Source organism: Vitis vinifera, chromosome 10, assembly GCF_030704535.1.
Source record: "Vitis vinifera cultivar Pinot Noir 40024 chromosome 10, ASM3070453v1".
Classification (NCBI taxonomy): Eukaryota; Viridiplantae; Streptophyta; class Magnoliopsida; order Vitales; family Vitaceae; genus Vitis; species Vitis vinifera.
This window is the reverse complement of record NC_081814.1, coordinates 16,324,820-16,331,626: the sequence shown is the minus strand read 5'-3', so window position 1 is coordinate 16,331,626 and position 6,807 is coordinate 16,324,820.

Sequence of the window (6,807 nt, the reverse complement as noted above, 5' to 3'; positions counted from 1 at the left end):
TTCTTTTATTTTTGTTTTAATTTCAATTTGTGCATTCCTTGTTGGATTCGAGACCAAGAGGGAACCCTGGTACAAGTTGAAGAAAAGAGCCTTAGTTGAATATCATTTTTTTTTAGAAATGGAAATTCCACATGAAGATCAAAGCTCTCATTATGATCATGAGAATGACAAATTTGCATACTTATCCATGAGGGATCGGATTGAATTAGGGAAAAGGCAAGTTCAACAAAGCCAATGGGGTAGTAAGTATGCTTTGAATGAAGACATGAGCATGAAGGCAAAGCTAGCATCTATGGCTAGAAGGATAGAAGAGTTTGAATTGCGGAATGTGCATACTGAAGCACAACCACAAGCCATGCCAACTTCATTTGAGTATATAAACCATCCCAACCTTACAACCCAACCTCAACCTCAACCATCAATGAGTACATCTTCATTAGAGCAAGCCATTTTGAAGATAAGCAAAGTCATGGAGGACTTTGTAGGTGAGCAACAGAAGATCAACTCTCATCTTAATGAAAAGATTGATAATTTGGAGAGTTCAATAAATGTAAGAATGGAGGGGGTTTATAATGATCTATCACTAAGGATAGAAAAAGTTCAAGACTCCATTGAGAAGCTCACCAATCTCGACATAGCAAGGGGGCAAAGGAAGCTTCCTCCTCAACCCCACCATAACCTTCAAGGAACTAATGCAAAAAGATCAAGGAAAGTGTTGAAGAGCGACACTTTGGTGGGGGATTGCTATGACAACTCTATGGACCAACCTTCCATTGAAAATCATAAGGTTCAAGATGATAAAGGGTTACCTGAATCCTTTAAAGCATCCACTTCTCCAGGGAAGAGAAGAGAAACGAATTTCCTTGGACCAAATGGGAAGGATGCCAATTTTGTTTGGGATCCAGGGGGAATTCAGCATGAAGTGGGTGTGTGAGTGAGGATAAGCTAAATAGTTCATTTTCTTTTTGGGGTACATGCTATCAGCTTCATTTAAATTCTATGCTTTCTTTAAATTTATACATGTTTTAGTTTGAATTCTTAGCTTTAATTTAGTTTTAATATGTTTTTAAGATGAGTTTTGAAGTGTTCATGCAGGTATGATGCTTGTAAAAATCGAAGTTGTGGTGAAAACAAGGGAAAACAGGGGAGAAAAACCAAGACTCAGCAATTTTCGCACAACACTTCCTGTTGTGCGAAATTTTCGCACAACACATCCTTTGTGCGAATTTGCTTTTGTGCCAATTTTCAAAAATGTATGCTCTTTGTCCTTTCCCAAAATCTCAGTGCGAATTTCACAGGAATGCGAACCTTGTGCGAACCTTGTGCGAATTCATTTTTGGGACAAATTTTCAAAGCCATGCTCTTTGTCTTGGTATTCCACAGGAATGCGAAATTCACACTTCCTCTTTAAAGGTCGTGTTCTCATCTTCAAAAGCTAAGGATTCAAGCCACGTTTTCTTCAAAGGAAACCCATTGCCGCTGGGTAGAGGAGCTCCAAATTTCAAATTTTCTTCGTGAAAAAGCTCCAATTTCCAAGCCTAGCCACCATGAAAAATCATTTTCCTACCTCAGCCAGCATTTCCCACCCTTAAAAGCCAAAAATTTTCCCCATTTGAATGAGCTTCAAAAACTTCAAGAAGGCGGGTGAATAGTGCTTGTGCGAAATTTTCGCATAACAGATAGTAGGCTTGCTTCTATGGCATCTTGGATATTGTCCCAACCTTGAGCATATGTTGTTTACCTCCAATTGACAACTCTAGCTAGATGTTCTTAGGCTACTTTTGATACATTTATTCTATTATACTATTTTATTTATGCTAATTTGGTTGTATTTTATTGCTACTCTAGGTATTTATCCATTTATGATGTACTTTGGGTGTGTTTGGATATATCTTGAACCTTATTTTCATGTTATATTCACTTTGCTAGTTTTATGACAAAAAAAAAAAAAGAATATTTAGGACTATTGATGATGGTAGGATTAGATCGTATACTCTTAACCCTTTGATGGATTGTGACATTTGATTTTATTATTTACCTATTTTTCTCATACACTCTTTTTCACGAGGTAGGGTTGTTTAAGTTTGTACAAATTACATGTTCTATGTTTCAAGAATTTTCAAGACTTCTTATTGTGAAGTGAAATTTAGTTCTTAGAATGATTGGTTTAGACTTAAGATTAATTGAGTGATTTCTAGACTTAGATGAGAGTATTAAGTACGTTCATGTAATAATTATTTTGTCAAAAAATTGTTAAAAGGGTGATTACTATTGATCTAGGCAAAATAACTCAAGTTTGCAATTTTGTTCTATTCATTCTTAGTATTGATTCCACATACTTCATTTGATTTACATTGCCCTTGAAGACTTGAGTTCATTATAGATTTCATCTTGTGAAACCAAGGTTTGGTTAATCTTGATTTTGATGATAACAAAATAAGGTTTAGAACTAATGACTACATTTTAAGTGTGATTAGGCAAGACGACTTCCAAAGTGGCAATCCAAAGACAAATTAATCCAAGGAGAAGTCATGAAGAAGAAGACCACCTCAAAGAGAAAATATCTTAAGAATTGGATGATTTCATGTTTTCAACTAAAACCTTGTGTTAAATGATTTTCAAACTTGTGTTAAAAGGTTTTAAGTTGAAAAGGGTTGAGTGTTGAGCCAAAAAAATGGCTCAATCGGTTCAACCGGTCGACCGGTTGTGCTCATCCGATCGAGGACCGGTTGAGGGAGGCCAAAAAGTTTCTCTCTTTCCCAGTGGCCTTCTCTTCCCGATCAAGGTTGAACCTCAACCGGTTGAGGTCCGATCGAGGTCCGATTGAGACCCAACGGTCACTTTTCCTAACGGCTAGTCAACCGGTCGACCCCTAGCTCGACCGGTCGAACCCCTAACGGCTAGTTTGGCTTTTTTCTTCTATAAAAAGGCTCCAATCTTCATTGTTTCATAAGTTTAACCTTCCCAAATCTTTCTTGATTATATTTGAGCCTTGGAAGAGTATTTTTTAGTACACCATTATTCCAAAACTTGCATATCTTTAGTGCACCATTCAATTTTAGTTTCTTTTGTATCATTTGAGCTTAAAGTTCTTGTGCAAGGTTTTTTGAGAGATCATTTTATTTGTAAACCTTTGAAAGGAAGTTTCTCAAGTGTGAGGTATCACTTGAGCGGTTGTTCAAGAAGGGGATATCTCTTGAGAAGTGTAAAGGGTGCTTGGAGCCAAAAGTCCAAGAGGGTGAATTGGAACCATAATCCAATTGTATTGCTTGAAGGCTTGGTTTGGAAGCCTTGGATTAGTGGAACCTCAAGCTCGGGATTGAAACTAGAGGAGAGTGGATGTAGGCCGGGTTGTGCCGAACCACTATAAACCCTTGTGTTTGCTTTCTCTCTTCCCTACTCTTTAATTTATATGCAATTGTCTTTATATTGCTTATTATATACTTGCATATAATTGTCTCTTCATTCACATAGTTTATATTTGCGAAAAGAGACCATCACCCTATTCACCCCCCCCCCCCCCCCCCCCCCTCCCTCCCTCTAAGGTGATTACCATAGGTTGGATTAGCCTCAAATTCCTAACACATCTCATCCGGTCTAGATAAGTATTATTTTGTTGTTTAGAGTATAGTGACATGTTAAAAGACATAACTGGTTTTTATTTTATTTAGGCATGAAAAACCAATGAAAAAGGGAAATTTTAGGGTACTTAAGCACCCTTAACTAGCTCTCAAGTACTCAATACTAAATTTCGACAATTTTAAAAGAATTTCAAAATTCTCTAAGTTTCAAATTTTGATTTTAACAACTTGTGCTTTCTAAAATACATCATCCAATTCAGTAGGGTTTATTGGCTATCAATGTCAATGATTTGTATAAGTTTCAACCTTTTGTAACCAATTTTATGTCATTATATCTACACTAATCTAACACTCTCAAAAGAAAATTCTTTGTTTAAGTTCATTGAAGTCAATTGCATCCTCTCAAGTCATTGAGGAGTACATTAAGGATCATGGAGGTGCTACTTCGCAAATGTCAAGACTAGTATAGAGGTTCTAGCAATATAAGCCTTAGGGAGAGTTGCATTTGACTAGGTAATTATATGTACTAGATCCTTCAAAATTAGTGGATTAGCTTTAGGTTATGTTTGGTTCCCGGAAAATACTAAGGAAAGAAAAAAAAAATGCAAAGGAAAATGATTTTTTCATATTTGGTTGTCATATGAAAAATATCAAAGAAAATCAAATATAATTAAAACTAATTAAAAGCTTATATATTTTTAAATTATTTAATCTTTATATTAATGAGTTAAAATAAATAAAATGAGTTTAAAGTAACAAAAAAAATAATTTATCAACTTTTAATCTATTTTTTTTATTTTCCTACACTTTTTCTTTCCTTCTACTTTTCCTTTGTATTTTCTTTCCCTTACATTTTCCTTCAAATTTTCTGGGAACTAAACATAGCCTGAGTGTCAATTGAACTCATAATATTTATATCCATAGAGTTTTTAGAATGATTGAGGAGTAGTTTTCCACATAAATTGCATGTCCATTATGTGATTGGTTGTTTTTCGTTTTTATTAATTGCATATATCTTAATGAAAGAACAAATGGAAATTAATTACATGATTTTGAACTAAAATTAAAGGATTACCTATTCATCCCTCTAGATAGTTCCATGATATAAGATCTCAAACTTTCAAAATATAACAAGAAAAATGTAGCATATCCTATTTAGAAAATTAATGATTTTACTACTCATGTGGCAATGTACATAGGTGTAATTGATTATTTTTTAATCTAACATTTACAAAAAATATAGAAGCTATGAGCTTCAAAGAATAATATTTGATTTTATAATGCCAAACCTAAAAACTAGAGTTTCCCACAAATTTGACAATGACAACAATCCCAAAATGAAACCAAACAAGTAATCAAGATAAAAGAAAAAGGATCAAATATCAAAAACTAGTTATTGATAGATTTAAATTATCCATTATCCTTTAAATTAATTAGTTGAAGCTAGCTAGCTAGAAACTAACAAAAGTTCCTTTTGTCTTGTATCCATTATTCATTATCCTTTTAAAAAATGACTATTTTTTCTCTTTAAATAGAACCAAAAGAAAAAGAAAAGGAAAGAAAATCTTTGGTAGTAACCAATGTTTAAAATGGCGGCAAGACAATGTCAGGCCTTTTTGATAAGATATGTGGTAGGAAGATCTCGAGTTTTTACATTTTTCGTCATTTTGCTGATTTATCATCTCACCATGTCAAGATATCTTTTCTTTTTTCTTTTACATTCATTATTTGTTCCTTTCAACTTCCCAGTATAAGAGCAACCCTTCAAGTTTCCAATGTAACATTGCTTAGAGAGAGCCTAGTCCTAATGCATGGAATGGTTCAACCATTATACCAAACCCCTTTATATATATATATATATATATATTATAAATAAATAAATTAATTAATTAATTTTAGTATTCTTACTATGTTTTTGTATAATAAATAAATATAAGACAAATATAAATTTATAAATAAAATTGTATTCTTTTTTAAATAAAAAATATTTATACATGTATATCACCATTTCTTTTATATCCTTCAATATATTAAACTAAATATATTATAATTTTAATATTAATGTGTTTTCAAATTTTCTATATTATTATAGAATATCACAAAATATATTACACATATTTTTTTTTATATATATAACTTGAATATATATTACAAGTATTTTTTTTTTTTATAAAAAAAATCTTATTTTATTATTTATTAAAAATTTTGTCAATATTTCAATGAGTTTTCATCAATTTTCATTTAAGCTATATTTTTTTGTTAAATTTTTTATCGATATTTCTAGATATTAAAATCTAACTACCGATATATACGTAAAAACAAACATTCATCCCTTCACAGTTTAAAAAGATTCAGAATGTTTATTTAATTTTAAAAAATCAGTATGTTATTGTGCCTATTCTATTTAGATAAGTAAATGAAAGAAACTGGTTAATTTAAGCAATTTTAATGTAATTTTGTTAACCAAAACCCAACTGGAGGGGATCAGATTAGGCCTAGGCCTTGAATTCAACTCATTGGGTAGGCCTTTGAGCTGAGTCCTAGGTCGAAGGAGGGCTCGACCTAGAAATGGGCCAGAGCTTGGTTCAGCCCTGAATGTATTTTGAACAAGAAAGATAAGGCCCAGCCAGGGTTCATTGCAAGCATCATTTTTAATCCACACAGAAAAGAAAACAAAACCCACCTCAAATTTTACTAATGGCCTTTCTTTTGAAGTTAATATTAAAGAAACACATAATTCAATACTTGCAATGAGACTTTCGCTTCCTTTTTCTTTTCTTTTCTTTTTTTTAAAAAAAAAAAGAAATGTAAAGTTATAATTTTATATTTCAAAATGAACCAATTTTATAAACACCAAAGTAGAATTTAATTTCCATAATATTTTTTTAATTCCTTCTTCACACCCTTAAAAATTATCTAAACATTATCTCTCTCTCTCTCTCTCTCTCTCTCTCGGTCCTTCAAAATAACACTCATCCAACATAAAAGGAGTTCCAACCATCCAAATAGTCTATAGGTTCAGCCTTGCACTAACCATTTGAAAAGTTGTTACATTGGCCCAAGAAAATGAGATCAGAGATCCTTACTCAATCCTGTATTATACTCGTGTGAATGTAAAAGCCTAAGCCTTCCAAGTTATCACATGAGCAAGGTTGTAGATGACAACTAAATGATGTGGAATAAGCCTATGTACGTGTTAGGACTGTTAAGCAACAACTCAGTTTGC